At 41.5% G+C, this 17,864-nt stretch overlaps 2 protein-coding genes across 3 annotated transcripts in view; one reads left to right on the top strand and one right to left on the bottom strand.

The window, feature by feature from the left end:
* LOC125761563 (uncharacterized) overlaps window positions 1–17,864 on the bottom strand; it is a 51,169-nt gene that overhangs the window by 18,355 nt on the left and 14,950 nt on the right. Inside the window, exon 2 of one of the 2 annotated variants that reach the window (XM_049422789.1) lies at window positions 10,544–10,590. The exons of the other annotated variant lie outside the window; for it this stretch is intronic. The gene's annotated coding sequence lies outside the window, so the exon portion shown is untranslated. The remainder of the gene's footprint in view (window positions 1–10,543; window positions 10,591–17,864) is intronic. 2 annotated transcript variants of the gene reach the window in all.
* The window catches only part of LOC125761547 (WD repeat-containing protein 81), a 91,395-nt gene continuing 73,832 nt past the window's right edge, over window positions 302–17,864 (top strand). Inside the window, exon 1 of the mRNA XM_049422763.1 lies at window positions 302–3,301. The gene's annotated coding sequence lies outside the window, so the exon portion shown is untranslated. The remainder of the gene's footprint in view (window positions 3,302–17,864) is intronic.

Here is a 17,864-nt window from a genome sequence, read left to right as displayed (position 1 = left end):
ATTTCAACCGGTTGTTTCTAATTGATTGTCTATCCTGTAGGGAATTTTAGCTCATGTTCTATTTTCCATCCTACGAGTTAACAAATTGTACAGTTTTTTTTTTCTCCAAACTTGTATAAACAGGGGTTTCAAATTGAAAAAGTAAAATTGGTGATATTTTTGGATAGGAGGTTAAAGATGGTTTTCGATTTTAGTGGGTAGTTATTCCTGGATCTTGCTCATAAAAAGTTGATTTTGAATTAAGATTTCTACTAGAGCGATATTCAGAAGGTGTGTAGAATTCCAGATATTTCTCCAGATTCTTGGAGAATTTTGACAGAATTCAGAAATGGATCTGATTTTCTCAGATAAAGATGTCCCTGTAAAGAAAGATATCACGTATCTTACAATTGAAAAGTTTTCCGACATGACTGATGTGTCAGTAGAGAAAACTTTACGCAGAATCAATATCGTTTTGAATAAGTTTCAGAAAGTGAAAAGCATTCCTCAACTACTCCAACTCACTCCTTTTACACTTGAAAAGAATCCGAAACTAGCTCCAAAATTTACCAATTAAACTCAAAAACCCTGTGTTCTATATGTGCTAAAAATAGTTTCGAAAGTTCAGTTCCTCCACTGTGCATCGTCGTAAAACGTAACCAGTGTCCTGGAAAATGTTACTATTCTAGCGGAAAGTAACTTATTTTTGGAACGAGTTGTCAGCTTAACGCTGCTGCACCACTAAACATGCTTTCCTGGTGCTATAAATAGTGTGATCGAGTAAAATAGTATTTATTTCGTTGAACAAATTGTACTAACATGCATTACGCACATTTCAAACCGAGTTGGAACCATACGGAGGCAAGCAATTCGTTTTTACGTAAACCTATAATCTATGTCCGGAAAGCACACATATCCACAGCTTACATCATCACCGTCAACGGGTTTCGATCGATGTTTTTTGGGGCTGTTAAATATTTGAATCGTAACCAACGGCAGACACAGTTTTCGGCAAGGCAGATACAATTCCCCAAAAACCTGTTTTCTCCCACCGGGACCCAACCGGGAGAGTTGGGTGTGAAAATTGAATAATCCCAGCGCTTTATGCTGATGCTTCCCGGTTCCGATTCCGATTGGAAGCTTCCGCAAGAGATGGAGGGGAAAAATAGGTTTTATGCAGACGAAGTTTTTTTTCTCCACAATCTCGCTCTTCTCAATCAATTCCATCGCCGATCGATTTCATCCTCACAACGGCATAAAGCTTTGTTGTGGTATTTAGGATGATTACAAAATTATTTATCAGCAGAGAAGAAAAAAGAAAAGACCCTGATAGACAACATAACACAAAGGATGGCTACAACCGTTAGCTCTGTTTCACACACTTTCTTATCGATAGCGACGGATCGGAAATGGTAATGCAACCGAAACCGATTATGTTGCGAGAGGCCTCAACTTTGAAGCGAAAGCGAAAGGTTCACCATTAGACGACGTTTGACGTAACAAGTGAATATGTGGTTCGGTGGCGTGCGGCCACCGTCTCACGAACAGGTCAGTAATGGAAGAATGTTTCGGAAGTGTTTTCGATAGAGCTTTTTGGTGGTCACAAAGTTATTACCTAAGGTCGTTTTCCACGGCGTGGATCCCAAAGGGCTGGTTTTTTTTTGGTTTTGTTTTCCAACATTTCTTGTTAAAATTGAGCAGTTCTCTCGCGTGTCTATACCGCACAGGAAGCTAAGAAATGGTCACGTACGACCATTTTAACCCGATGGGAAACGATGATGCTGGAAATCGATACGGAAAAGGATGATTGAGTAATCGGCCGATAGGGTCACTAGCAGTGTCAAGCGGTGAATTTTTTGTCGGAAACCATTCAACCGTTTTTTTAGGGGTTGAATGGTACAACCCTCTTGGGCATTGAAGGCGTAGGACGAATTTACCAAACGATGTGCTAACAAATCTTTCGATAGATTTTATTGCCTCCAATCAAAGATCCAGTGGGGACCGACGAAATAAGCCCTAGGAAAAGGGAAAGAAAGAGAGTTTGGTTGACCATTTCTTGAACGCACCTGAATGCCCAGTTTTGTGGTCGCAATACTTTCCTTGCATTCCACAACCGATGTCCATCCGGCAGATGAAATAAACTTTCTCGGCATCGTTGCGAAATTTAATCAATGGCTTACCAACGAGAAGGAATCTGGCGAATTCTAGTTATTTTTCTGCACAAACGGTGAAGGGTCACCACCACGGGAATGTTGTTAACTGGATCAAGCACCACAAATTAACATTGTTTCCCATGTCTAGAAGCTCTGGACGCGGTGAATTTTCTTCATCCCCTTTTTGGGCGGGGAGAAACATTCCTACAAACAGCTTGAAACACTTTCCCCCATCCGGTTCAGGCCGAAAAGTAATAATTTTTCTTCCCGCGTACCAATTTCCACGCTTAACCACCCGTTAACCGATCCGTGGTGAGCGGTTTCTGCCCAGGTCAGGTGTGGCGGTTTGGGATTTGTTAATAGTCGGAAAATTGGAATTTCGTTGATGGAGACAAAATAAATCCGTTTGATTGCACTCGCACTGGGATGGAGATTGGAAGGGAAAACGTCAAAATTGAATTTAGTGGATTTTTTTGAGCTGAAGAATTGAAGGTACTCTCGATTCTAGGCCAGTATGTCTGCCGGTTTGTAGTTGCTTTCGACTAAAGAAAAGTCTTCTTCAATCATTTTTTTAATGTTTTTATGCTAAACGGAAGAACTTCCGTGTTTTCCAGTCGATGTTTTCATACCGTTTATTTAAGAAAAAAATCCCATTATTCTCTCTCAAAGTGTGTTATTTTGAAGATACTTTTTATGCAGCAAAACTTTTATTTCATCAAACACTTTTGCAATGATTATAGAGCGCGGCTTCGCTCTGAATTTCTGCTGCGAAAAATTTAATTACCTAAACAGCACTACAATCCGCAATCCGTGTTTACTTCTCTTGTTCGTCTAATCCCCTATCTGCATCTCTAAGAACAGTAAAAGCTTGCGATGGTTGCTAACCTTACCGAAAAGCTCCGTCTAATATCCTGTGCGTGTGCGTTCTTACCAGAAAAATCCCATTTTTACCGAATAAGCGCATAATTCCTTGCCGTGAAAAATTTTCTTTTAATCCATCCGTTGTTGGTTTTTTTATATATTCCGTACCATTTTAGTTTCACCCCAAACAGAAGATGCCTTAACCCGGCGGCTGTTGTTGTGGTAAGTAAAATAATGCGGAGAAAAATCATTACCAGAACCGGGGGACGAACTTCGGTGCTACGAGCAACATTCGCCATAAAGAAAAGGTAAGCGTTAGTTTTAATTCCCATGTTTATTCCCGTGCCCTTAGGACGGGACCAAACCTTTTGTTATGTTGGGTGTTTTTTATTGGGTTTTTCTCGCTTGGTTAGTCGACTGGCCTGCTCGTCCGCTGACCAACTAAAATCTCGTGTAATTAGAGGAGAGGTAATTAATTAGTTGTGGCTTTTTCTACGCATTACCGGCAATAGCATCACTGCACCAGCATTAGAAAACAGGTGGTCAGATTGTGATGTTATTTTGCTCTCCTTCCCATTTTCGGGAAATGGAGGGAAAAAGTTCCCAATGCAACACACGTTAAGGGAAGTTTTTCCGACCAGTTCTAAGCCGACTTTCGTTCGTTCCATGATCGGGCCTGATCCATACTGATGCTATGAAGAAGATGTGAACTATTTTTAGGTGCTGGCCTTGAACGACGAACCACTGCCACCGACAACCACCGCTTCTAATGACGCACCGGTACTGAACGGTGCTACCTAATTAGATAGAATGATCCATAAAAGGTTTGTCGGTGGATCGAAATTGGCAGGCGCGTGAAAACTAAAACCGGCCAGAGACCATAAATTGAATGGCTGCATCGATTGAAACACAACCATTAAGAGGAAGAGGAAGCAGAAGCACTTTTGTTCCGGTTATGGTTTTATTGTAGAAGCGTTTCCAAAAAAAGCGAAACTTTACGCTCGTTGCAGCATGACTTTGGGACGGGGTCATTTTTGGGATGGTTTAATTACTGTGCATAATACCCCACTTTGCCGGCAAATGTGATTAAAGCCAAGTCTCATATAAGAAATAAAATGTTGGAACACTTTTAACTCAACATGCTTACACTATGGACGTTAAAAGTTTCCATTCTGTTCTTCTTACCTTCAACCGTACACGACCGCTAGACCTCGAATCCAATCGATATCAACATGTTGCCAATATAACTTCACTAGAATGCTTGCCATCATCAATGGCCAACCGTTTTTTACGACCATCGTACACAACGATGTGTCGAAAGTGCCTGTGAGCAGTTTCCAATCGACAGCAAGCACCAAACAAGACGAGGTTACCCCGTCGTACAGAACATCGTCTAGGGTAAGTTGTGTTTGTGTATATTTTGTTCTATGCTCCATCATTGCTCCATTTTTGTTCTTTTTTCTTGTAGTTTGCTCGTGTACTTTGCTGCTGCTGCTTAACCACTTTTCAACGCGTACCATCCGTGGTTCGGTTTTTGCTACACTCTGGCTGGAATTCGAAAAGCTTCCGTTTGGGGGGAGGTTAAAACTTTTGGTGAAACTTATGATGTTCGATATGCAGTAGTAGTTGGCGCGACCCGACTGTGATGATGCAATGTAACGCGTTAGCAATTACTACTAACAAAAACCCGCATACGGATCGCTGCCCGCGCGGCAATTGAACAAAAAAAAATGGCAGAACATCCTTCGGTCGCTGCAGACAGCAATGTGGCCAAACGCACCCAGCGTGTGGTAATGGATTTTATGCAAGTGCCACTTGACGGATTGGGAAGCGAACATAATGCACCACCGGTGCAGCTGCACCGTGTGCGAAGGTTTTACCCATTGTTGCGGTTCATTTTTCACCTGCACACCCCGGACAAAACTCGTCCCGCCAGCCGTTTGACACGTAGTCGCTCGAAAACGTAAGCATTTTCCCATTGTTTCAATGTGTGCAATTTATGATTGGCGCTGTTTTTTTGCGTCTTGCGCCTCTCGTTTCTCGCTGTATGAAGAGTTTAAAATCGTTTACTACGCGCTGCTGCACTATTGCAGCGATAAAAGTGTATCTAACCTCTTGCTGAAGTATCAATATAAGTGGAAAAAGAAGAGAAAAAACGCACCAAGTACGCGGATGTGCTGGAATTGGATGGTGGAATATGCGATGGTTATGTTACCATTTGCTCCGTATGGCGCTGCAGTATGTGTTTCTTCCCTTTGATGATTGTAAGCATTACTGCATCACAGCTAAACTGAGCAGCTGTAAGCAGTAACATTAGCCCGTATACCAGGTTCTAGTAAAATACAGAAATAGCACACATTGCACCGTGAGAATAATCAGACGAGTTATTCTTCGCATGTAAGAAAGAAGATAAAGCAAAGCACACCAGTGTGTTTAAAAACTCATTCCCGTTGCTTCATTAAGCTTGGTTGTGATAAAAAAAGTGAAATATTAGAACTTGCGAATCAACGCGTAAATGAGCTCAAGGGGAAGCAAAAATTGGATCGCAATTACATCTCGCTGGAAGAAACCGAGGAATAGAAATAAAACACCGCAACTATGCAAAGCAGATGCAAGTTTGAAACGAAAACAAAAACAAAAGAAAACCCAGCAGCCAGCAGCTGTTACGGTTTTAATTTCTTCGCAAAGTTTTATTTTCTGCTTTTTTTGCAAATTTAGCACACGTCATTACTTCTGCATATGGGTCTGTCTTCTCTCGCCCTCCATCCCTGCTTTGTTCGCCATTAGGTTTTCCACGTGTTTTCACACGACGCAACTATCTTTATGCGCCATGTGCCTTTATTCTTGTTAAGCTTTTAGACCATCATGCAACAGTAGCACAGACACTGCAAATGTGCGAATTATGCTGCATTAGTGAGCATTAATCACAACTCACCTACACACGTGCGTGTGTGTGTGGCGGTGTGTGGCCCTCTGACCCGGATACAGCCTCAGGGTGGATAGGAGACGAACCGTGATCCCCTTTACGAGGGTACATGTTTGGAAGGGTTCATTGTATCATATGGCATTGATGATGATGAAACGATACCATTTTCTCTCATCGCTGTATCGCGCTGTACATCGTCTGCATCGGGGTGCATTCAATCGATTTGAACGATCTGCCACAGAGTGCAATCGGGAGAGTGAGGGTAGGTGAGTGGAATTATGCTTTACATGGTGCTAAAACATGACACTCAATTTTTGTCCCGAGCAATGGTACATCGAAAACATGCATTCGGCCATCAACCTCCAGTATGTTTTAAGTTTTTTGTTTCGAAATTTCCCTTCAAAATGGTTTTATTGTCATACAGCATCATTGTTTTTTTAACGTTGCATCTTTTTGTAAGCTTCCTGTGCCGTATTCAGGCAGCTCAGATTTGTTTGTTGCGTGTTGGAAGGTTACAATTACCGAAAAACAATTTTTTGAAGTAGACTGTTTTATGTGTTGTTGAAAGAGGCTTAAAACTATGTCATAGAAAACAGTAGCTAAATTATACATTTTTTTATATTAATCTTGGAACTTAACTACTTGGCAAATACTATATTCCTTTACAAAAATGTTTAATCATTTCCACTGGCCAAAAGTAACATTTATACGAATTATCTCACACCATAACGAACGATAGCTTAAAATTAAAATCGCTCGCTATGCTCATTGAAACATTATTAACACACACTCACACTCACATTAAGTAGGAAATGGTACGATCGTTAATAAAATGATCATAAAAACGTGCCATTCGCTGGTGTGCCATTATAACATAAGACACATCCCGCTGTACCTTCGTGGCAAACGTGACATTAATTACGCCATTCGGATATTCCCGTCCCGTTTTGGAATTGTGGCGCGCAAAACCAGCAGAAGGGGTTATTCTTTCCAGGCCAATAATTTTAATCTGTTTATGTACAATGAGTGTGAATTGTTTTTTTTTTTATCATATTCTCGTGTAATTTTATCAGCTCGTACTTAAAGTGGTGCTTATTGAAATGAATCACGCTTAATGTGAAACCGAGTTTCCGTCGGCCGTGTTCGAGTTTTCGCTTGATTTAATTAAACTCGCTCCTGTTGGATACATTTCAGGGGAGTTTTTGTTTTCTTCTACCGAATGATTATTGAATAAATATTTTTACTCGATCGGATTACACCCTGCATTTAACCGCGGTAGCCGAAAAAAAATAATACATTCATCAATGTCAGCGAAGAAGCGCATGAAACGCTACACTTGGTTACAAAGGGATTTTGCTTTTTGTTTTACATAATGTTTAAAAAAGCACACACCCAGAGAACAGCAAAGCTTTGTTTTCTTTTTGCATGTTTACATGAACTGGACACGCCGGAACGCTAGCGTAAACATTTCATTGATCTCGTATCGAATCTGCGTTTTGTTTGTTTTGCGCAGCGGAAAAACTGCAATCAATCGATGGGGATCAATCAGCATTTATTGTTTCGTTCTTGACAGCGAAGAAATAAAAAATTCTCCTCCCCAACGGGATTTGGCAAACTGAAAATAATATAAAGAGGAAGGAAAACTTGACAGAAAGCAGTTGGATTAACGTTACGCGTTCGTTCATTTGGTTGATTAATTTTTATGCCTTTTTTGATCATTTTCTCGGGATTTCGAGGAAGCTATGACAACCGTAAAGAGAACACGAATTCTTCTATGAATCTTCATTCTTCTTGCTTGCATGCTAACTATTGTCTAGAGGCGCGTTCGTCTTGAATCATTCCCACCATGATGTAGCGTCAGTCTTCAAACGGTCACACAGCCGGAGAACAAATACACAATAATGTTCATCGTTATGCATTATAGCATAATTTCCATATGTGCTCATTTTCCGCAACAAACCGACACGTATCCGCCCCAGGGAAACGTGCATCAACAAATGAAGAGAATGCAAATCGGAAAAGCATTGAAAACTCTTCGAATCTTTACCGATCATAAATTCCACCCGTCCCCTTTTTATAGCTCGGCGAAGATATCGTTATGTTTTATGGCATTGTCTTCTGTCTGACCTGGATGTATACGGTGTAAAGACAAACCCCAATATAGTGGTTTCTTTCGGAGCCTAACTTTTTTTTGCAAGGCATATGTTGTTCCATGGCCACCGTACGAAATGGGAAAATGGTGATAAATGCCCACCGTGTCCATCAATCTTCGGGCGGGAAACGATGCCTCTCGAGGCTCCAACATCTGTCGCCGGTGGCAATATAAGCAGCGGTGTCATCTCCGGTGTACATCGGTTTGTAGAAAGCGTTGAATTGAAGAATGAAGCATACGTGTTAAAGATACCGGCCAATAGTTCATGAACGTCTGGACGGTCGTTTTCGGTGCAACTGCAGCCGCCGCAATCCGGTTGCCAGCTGCGTCAGGCAAATGATTTACTACACCTTCAACGATTGTGAAAGGAGGAGACAATTTTCCAACGTACAATTTGAAATTCGTTTTGAATGTAATCAATATGGGCAAAATTTCCAATTCCTGGTTAAGTTTTATTGCTGCCGTACACGAAGAAGTTATTAAGTCTATTAAACAATTTTATTTAATTTGCATGCGACTGGAGAAAAGTGACATATTTGTGAAATCATGTGACACTTTCATTTACATTTCCACTTCATGAAGCATTTTCCGTTGGACGCGCAACAATGTGACGTGCATTGCATGTTTGCCCATCCGCTTTTACTGTAGACGGTTGATCTCTTCATCGTTCAGTTATCACACTTCATGCCTCATTTTAGCGTTTGAGATCAACAACAACAACAAAAAAAGGGAAACGAAAAAGTGTGCCAGAGATAATATGACTCCCGGTTAAATGCTGCAAATTAGCAACAGCTCATGACGGAGAAACACGAAGTCGCAAGTCAGTGAACAACAAACTGCACACGTGATGAGGCTCCGGTTAACGCCTCGATGGTGGGTTGATATGCGCAGTGTTACGAGCGTGTTGAGATGTGTTTACTGTTTTTGGAACGGCAAACAGTGCAAGCAACCGGAGGAGATACCTCGTGCGTAACCGAAATGTTACCTTTCGACACTCGTGGAAAATGAAACATCCTGGACGTCATCATCACCTTTCCCGGTGGAAGACAACCGGATGTTTCTTCCATGTGACAATAGGACACAAATATGGAGTTTGGTAAAACAAACATTTAATTGCAACAATTATATTTCGTAAGTGGGTCTTTGTCTCCAAAAAAAGAGTCAACTTATGTGTGAAGGTTGCTTTTTTTTTTTAAAAACTTTGAAATTTCAATGGCAAATGTTTGTCTTAAGGTCAGTCACGCGTAGCGTCGTTTTTTTTCTTAAAGGAGACCTTCTTTTTCTGCCACTGATTTAACCCGAAACATGAATGAGTAAATTTGACATTAATTATATGACACCACATGAGGGACACATCAAAGTTGACAAAAAAAAAACTGGACTCCAATGCCGTTCGTGGTTATGGTTTAGCAATCGCAAAGCAATGTACACTGCTGTCAGCAGTCGAAAGAAACGCATTGATCGAAGCTGCATTGCAGCCATTTATATGAACTTGCTTTTTGTTATTTACTCGTTGTGATTTCAATCATTAAATGTGCGTTCAATTTTGCGACACCTGACACCACAAGAGTTGGACTCCCGTCGGGAGGCGTTTCAATCACATTAAAAGCAGACCACATAACACCACCGTACGGTACGGCCACTCCGAACGGAAACCGGAAGGATTCTTCAATATGACGATTCGATTTCAATTAAGTGTATGCTCGAGCGAACCAGGAGCTCACACGTTTACCAGGGGGAAGAATGGAATCGGTACAATTTATGCAAACAACATTTCAGCGCAACAATAATCAATGTATTTATAGCCTATCGCGCTATATGCAAGAGCGCTCGGGAAGGATGCAATTCCATTAGCATAATTAATACGATATGTGCTGTTCGTGTTCGGCCATTTTCTTCTTCCCATCTCGCTCACTGCTGTCTGTTTTGTTTGACCAACCGCGGAAAAATCAACATTTTAGCACATTGCCGTTTTTCCATTGTCCATACGCGCGCCCCGTTCGCCCACACTAGTCGTCGGTGTCGGGGATCACCTGACGGTGGATGATCCTCGTAATGCATTGCGATGTTGCGCTCATGTTTGTGTCTATCTTAATGGGTAGTCTAAAGTGAGTGTTTCAATTACTTCCAATTGACTTACGGTGTAATTTTGTTGCCGTGTAATCAACCAAAACCGACGCAACGCTATGTTGCGGTATGTAAATCAATTGATGATCGTTATTTATCATTTAAATTAGCTCGGCTGAGTGGGTTCATCATCGTGCATCGGAAAGCGAACGTGTGTGGTTCCATGGACACACGATAATGTGGTAGGGTTAATACTGTGTTCGGTCAATCGATTCCGATGCGATGCTTTGCTAATTCGAAGCTGTCGACAGACGCACACTCTGGAATGCGCTCAGCGGCGGGTGTGTTGAAGAGGAATTGTTGAACACAGCTAACATTAAACGCATTAAAAACAATTATTAGTACCTTTGACTATTCAGGAGTGTGGCGGTGTTTCGATTCGTTTATAAAACCTAGAACAAATGAAGAAGAAAAGAAATGTGTTTAGTAAAGATTATTTTAGAAAATTAAGGATAACTAAAAATTATATAAAAAGTAATATAGTATTTTTATTTTATTTTTATTTTATGTTTAAATTGTGATAATAATTATTGTTGTTCTCAAAACTCTCGTGGTAACGATAAAAAGTTCCTCTTTAAACTGTAAATAAATACATTCACGAACGCACACAACACAGAAGCAGACGCTTCCTCGCCGTTCACTGTGTTTGTGCTGGCCATATTTATGCGTGCGAAGCTGCCAACAACCTCCAACCAGCTGCCACAAGCATCGATACGCAAGACAAAAGCGGACGGAGCAAAAACATAAAATATTAACACCAGCCCGGTCTCTCGGGCCGCAAAAAAGGCGCCTCCATTTTCCGGGAGGAAGTCTCAACCAACAGTTTTGCTGTACACAAAAGCCTCCAAAGTTTGCACCCGGATAGCGAGATTGCTATCAGCAAACAAGAGAGGAAAATGGAAGAAAGGCAACACTCACACACAAAAAGCGGTTGCACCCTCTTTCACCGGGCTGCTGGAGCAAGTGTGAAAAATCGAACCTCCGGGTGGATTTGTCGCCTCAACGCCCGCCAGGGAATGAAGAACCCATTGGTGCCATTCTCGCAACAACGATTTCGAATTCATAAAAGATGGAAAGGCAAAACAGACAGCAAAATGATCAAACGACGGTAGCGGCGGTGAAGGGTTCTTGCTGAAGGGAATGTGGAAACGTTATGCAAAAAGACAGAAAGAACTGCAAATTGCGATGGTGGACGAGATCGTCCAAGAACCTGCTCCGGGTCAATGATTTCTTTTGCCCTCTTGAACCCAAGCGGAACGCAGCGGGTTCGTCTTCATCTGCAGCTGGGGAAGTTCATTTGAATAAAGAAAGACGTTCGACTATCTTAGGCCTCCGATAATCTTACCCACGATAGTGCTGGGAAGGATTTATTTATGATAACGGTTTGGTGTTTGGTGTTGTGAATGTTACAAAACAGAAAGTAACAAACAAAGCATAAGTGTTTATGTAATTTAAGTAAGAAGTTTAAAATCAGGTTGAAATAAAATAAGAAAATAAATAATTTGGTTTTTGGTGAAAGAAGAACTTCAAAATACCTTCAGAAATTACTAAAGAACTCAGGTTCTTCCTTTTCCGAAATGTACGCAAACTTTCAATGAAGTTTCTACCCATCCTCCATCTTCCATTAGGAGCCATTTCATTTGAAAATTCATGACAATCGTACCTAAATGGTATCCAACCAATACGCAACACATGTCTTCCCATTGAAAGGACTACATTCGCTGCTCGAAACACACTCAGAACATTTGAAACCAAAACCATTTCGGCGAAGACTTATCATGATGAGCATATTTGTAACGAAAATTTGCCAAATGGTACTATCACCAGCTGGAGCTCCCTGTAGCTATTCCATACGTTGGAAACGAAAAATGATACGCACGATTGAGCAGATGCTAGTTCCGAGGGAGTATCAACTTTCCATCGTAAAAATATCCTTATATTCCGTGCGATGGAGTAACTCTTTTTTTGGACTGAAGAGATACAAACTATCAGTAAACCTTTCTTTACCTTTGAAATGCATCCTTTTTCACAAAAGTTCCTTTCTTTATTGCCGAGCATGAGGCTCTTGAGATATTCCGACTTTTCGAAGTTGAATTCCCGGGAAAAGATTTTCTCGATTCATGCGTGATTCTTCAAAAGCGACTTTGTGCACTTCTTTTTACCGAACCAGTTGATCCGGTTTTTACAAAAATTCTTCACTGAAGCTTCTTGTTTTTTTGTTGGTTGATTATGTGCAGAATATGTTACTGAGATAAAGGAAGAATTGGCAATGAAAAAAAAAACGAACAGCATTCGCCGACAACAAACAAAGCAAAAGGAGTGTTAAGAAATTGGCAAACCATCGTTGGCATCGTGAAGGATGGGAGCACAAAGCAAAACTGGTCAAACTGGTGCTTTTGGGCTCAGCTGTGTTCGAAAAAATTCTTACCTTTCGCACACCGGGTCATCACGTTGAGAATCGCTGGCTATTCGTTTGGGGTTTTGGAATTCCGAGACCCAAAAACCAAGGCACAACCATCAAGAAATGATTTCGGAATGGCACCACGGAACGAGAGAGCAACAATCGGTTTAACTTTTCGGGACAGCGCTGTACCGGCGAACCGTGCCCGTATTGGAGATCATGGGACAGAGCTTCACGGTGCGTGGCCGTGTGTAATTTTCTGCCATCAAGCTGCTTCTTCGACAAGATAATGAATGCCAGCCTTGTCATGGTGCTACTGTTTTGTTAGGCCATGGAAAGGAAAAAGCTTTTTACGATTTGCTTGATTGTTGGGATTTGTTTCTTCTTTTTCCAAAGAAAGAATACTCATCACTCAAAGAACTTATTCTTGGCGTTGGTGTTAAAATAGGACCCAAAACTGAACGGAATATTTATGATTGTTATGTAAATCTTGCTTCATCCCACGTGACAATTGTACAATTATCTCCTTTCATACTGTAACTAGAGTTACTGTAGCTATGAAGATATTTTTTTACCAATTTATTAAATTGCAATGTCTAAATAATAATTCAAATACAAAGTAGCATAAAAGCATCCTCCCATGACATCAGCGCTCATTTGAATGTTTGTGTACATTGAAGTAGACAAACAAAAGCTCCACTAGACAAAGAGTAGGACATTGGCATGGCGATGGAATTTATGTTCGGTAATAAATTTGCTCGTAAAATATAAAACAGAAACATGTCAGCCAAACCAAACCCAACACAACCAATCCTACTTCTCTTTGTTGTGAGTTCAGTAGTCTATGTGATAAGAGAGAGTCATGCTATTTCAACCTATCCCAAAAAATAGTCCCTTTACTGTATCAACAAAAGATTTACACCAGTTTTGTTATGCTTTTTGGTTGTACAATTTCGACTTTTGTTCTAAAAAAAATAGAAAATGATACCAAAACAAAAAAAAACGTTGCCCTTCACACACGAAGATCTCTTTGGCTGTGTTTGACGTACCGCGATGGACATACCTGCCATTCGGGACGGACAGGAATGCAATTAACGGCCGTATAATGCAGGGCTGTTGGGCAACAAGAATTTCAACATGACTCCACTGAACATCCAGCCAACCGGGAAAGGAATTCTGAGAGCCCGTCCATTCCGCCGGCTCCATTACCTGTGCACCATTCGTGGCTGGCGCTTGGTGTGGTGCAAAAGAAAAATGAAGTAATTGGTTTTATGGCCAGGACGACGAATATTTTAACAGCAGTGCGCTTGCAGAAAGGCATTTCCCCGGGTGTTGAGTTCAATGTCCGATAAATGTAATTCCGCACCAAGAAGGGGATGGAGAGCAGCGAAAGAAAGGAGAAGCTAAGGGACAGGCCATCATGTATGGTAAACTGGCAAACCATAGGTGGCGAAGTAAAGGCAACTCTGAACCATTGTATGGAAATTATGTTGCAGCAGCATCATGTCCTGAGCTGTGGTTGACGTTCGAAGATGCAAAGTGTGAATGTTTGGTTCGATTTCTTTTCGTTACGGGAATGGAAACACCTTGCTTATCGTAGTCGCAAAGGCAATCCTTTTATGTCTTACAAACATTTGCAGAACTTACAGGTTTTTTTGCCAACGCGTCATCCAAACCGTAATCCAAACGTAATCCAATCGCCACCCGGCAATGGGCAATGGGCAGTGAAAGTGAACAAGCGTTATGTCCGACCGGATTCGGCCCCATCCCCTGTGTTTGTGTGCCGTCTTAACATGCCCTTAACATGTGATCCCCAATGTTCGCAAGGTGTTTTTTGGGGGAACCGCTACACCATGTCCAGAAATGTAGCGATGAAAACACTTTGCCACTTCGTCACCACTTTCATCGAAAGTGTTTCCGATGCGGAAATCGAAAACTGTGCAAACCGGAGTGTGCAGAGTTTTTGACACCTTTCCGTTCCTCTGCCGGTTGTCTTCCTGACTTGTTTTTTGGGGGGATTTCACTCCTAGCGATAGTTTCACTCCTTTTACGGTGCATAAAAGGAAGCTCTTTCGACGGAAAGTTTCAACAGCTTCCGGCCTGGAAGTGAAGTTCGTTTTACAGGAAGAAGTTCTCTTTTTTTCTGTGTATTACTCCTCAATTCTTTCTTCGTAGTTCTTTTGTGTGGTTTTAATCGAGCTTGAAAAGACTCGTATAACGAGTGCAACACTTGCAGTTGATCCTTATCCTTGTTCTGCACTAAGTAGAGACTGTTTTGGAAGATGTTTTTGTGTGGAACAAGAACTACCAAAAGAAACTCAACACTTGTACTTTAGTCATCGAATAAAGAACTTCCATTGAAGTCAACAAAAGTGGGATGAGATTTAACCATTGAAGTTCTCAGTAATCATTTTCTTTACTGTTATACTGTGTTATACTTAACTTTTTATTGGAAACTATCATCAGAAATGGATGCGTCTAAAATGCATTCAGAATTCAAATTAAATTCTCTCGCTGCTAATCCCATATACAGCATTTTTTTCTCATTACTAATTCATTTCTCCGGGTTCTTTAGCTCTCTATTGTAAAACTAATTATGTGAGCCTTAAGGATCAGTCGGCGAAATAATGCTCTTCCCACTAACATACTCCATCTCCCGTTTTTAGCCATGTATGTGTGTGTTCCCCAGTGCTCACAAGCTGTCGACGTTAGTCATAAATTATGAAACTTTTAAGACCTTATAAATCTTTCACGAGTTGCACCGTGGGTTTCTCTTGCCACTGCCACTGTCAGGATTACCACGACGATCCCGACACATGGTCAAACCGTTCCAAATGGCTCTAAATTAAAAGAGGACGTATAAGAGTATGGTGCAAAAGCTAAAAAAAACACAACTCCGCGTGTGATGTAAAGCGGAAAAAGAGAAAAACGAAGCTCCACACACTGCAAAGAATATCATGGAAATAACAGTTAAAATTTATAGTTTCCAGGTTCGTCCGGTTGGATGCAGTCGCACCCTGCGAGTGTGCTTGGGAGTTAGTTCGCAAGCAAAACAGTCCAGAAGTCAGATAAGATTGGGGCCCCTCCTCGGTCGAAGATGACCGTGAGCAAGGGAAGCGTTCTGTGTGCCGGCCGGGGTTTTGCAATGCAATGCGCAGCCATACGCGCGCGAAACCACTGAACATCGAAACGGTGTAAGAAGATTATGGTCTCGTCTGGTCAAGCGGCAAGGAAACCGGCTCGATGGTTTCGCCGTGACTAATCACACCAACGTATCACGGGCCGAAGGAATTTAGCAGCGAGTGCATCGTTTGTCTCTGGCTCGAACTTCAAAGTTCGAGGTTCACGATCAAGGTTCATGGTCCGATGCGTGCCACAGTGTGGATTGAAACTGTACGCGTTAAAGTTAATGTTGGTTTTTAAAACAACGCTTGACGCACGCACGCATGGGAGCGCTAATGAATTGAGGTTTTGTTTGTGTTTGATCCGTCTGGTGCTGCTAGAGCTGCTTCTGCCTAAGCCTGTTTTGTGCATCGAAACGCCTCTGCCTTTTGGTGGCTTTACACCGAAGACCACTCACGCTGATAGAGTCGTTGGGTGGGATTTACGCGACTATAAAGCGTTTCTACTGTATGAAACGGCTGCTCCTTTGTAGTGGAGGCTTTCCTGCACGAACGCTCAATTACGTAAGGCAATGTGGCGAGGGTTAATGAAACTTTCCCCTTTTTATTGTAAGGCACTTCTTTCACTGCGCTTCGGAAAAGGGCCGTTTCCGAAGGATCTCCCATAGCATATAAACCGAACCGTACAAGATTTGTGGGATCGTTTAATGAACGACTCGAGTGTGTATGATTATTGCCAACGTATAGCAGCGAAACATCATTCATGCTGGCTGGAATGTAAGCAAATGCTTTTGTGCATCGTTTCGTGCCTCCCGCATCACTGAAGAGAAATTCCCCGCTTTGTTTTATTTGCATGTTGGTTAAATTTATTGTTTTATGATATGTTATTAATTTTTAAAATCACACACATTATGTAAAACGGCAAGCAGGATAAAGATGTGAAAGTTTTCGTGATTGTGATCGAAAACAAAATGCAGCCAGGAATATCCAATCTTGTTGCAATTTCGCCAAATTTTGTAGCACGATAAAATTGTTTCGCGAATTTAATTAATTTCCGTACTTACTTCTTTCGTCCGTGTTTGCGATTACCGTACCCCATTCTAGCAACCTTAATCGAACTTCGATTTCAGATGGCCAAAAGAAAATAATCAACAAAAATACCCAAAAAAAACCAACGATACAACAAAGTTGCCAGGGCTGAAGTAGGATTATGAATTGAAAAAAAAGCTTTTTTTGTGTTTATCGTTCAATGGTTTGGGGGCCGCAGATTGCGTAGAAGGACCGTTTCGTAGCCCCAATCCCAACAAAAAAGGACGACACTGAAAGCGACAGCGAAGTGAAGCCGGGGAAAGTGAAGTAGCCACGCGTGGTAAGATAAATTTACTAATTATGTGCAAAATTTATCCAATTAATTTCAATCGTCGGCATTCGTGCGGCATGTTGCAAAGCACGGTTGTGAGAAGATTACGGCCGCGAACAGCAGGACGTGGCTGACGAAGGCCATCGCCGGATCGTCGGGAATGGCTGGTTCGTTTATTTATGCCTATTGGGCGTTTCCGTTGGAGCGCGAGTTGATTGAAATGTGCTTTTTTTTTGGTTGTGGAAAATTACTTTCGACGTTCGAAAATCGCCTTGTTTTTCAACACTGATTTCCTTTAGCATTTCGTAACATAAGTCCATAATCACTAATTGATTCTTCCACAGACTGTTTAAACCCCTCCTCATCCTCTCACCTCCAGCCACCAACTTACTCCAGGTTTTGATCCGCTTTTGTCTGTTTATCTTTATCAGATTAGTCGATTGCCGGTACACGCGCTCTTACATTTCTCTCCCGAAAATTCCATTTCCGTAATTCCGCTTAGCTCGTCCCATTTTCCAGTTCCACCCACCAGGCTGTCCTTATTTATGTCCAAGTGCCGCCACTTCACGTTCAGCTACCATAAGGATCGAAATTGAGCTGAAATAAATATGTTATTTTTGAAACTACACCGACATGCAATCCACTTGCCTTGGGTTGTTTTCCTTTGCAAAAAACCAGAAAGAAAATATCTGTCCCATCACGGCGGTGTTCGATTGAAGGAAATGGTAGAAAATGATGGACTATCTTTTTGCTAAAAAGATGTACCCGAAGCAATTTTAACAA

This window comes from Anopheles funestus, chromosome 2RL (assembly GCF_943734845.2).
Source record: "Anopheles funestus chromosome 2RL, idAnoFuneDA-416_04, whole genome shotgun sequence".
In the NCBI taxonomy this organism is placed as follows: domain Eukaryota; kingdom Metazoa; phylum Arthropoda; class Insecta; order Diptera; family Culicidae; genus Anopheles; species Anopheles funestus.
The sequence above is the reverse complement of the archived record's forward strand: the minus strand, read 5'-3'. Positions and strand labels throughout refer to the sequence as shown.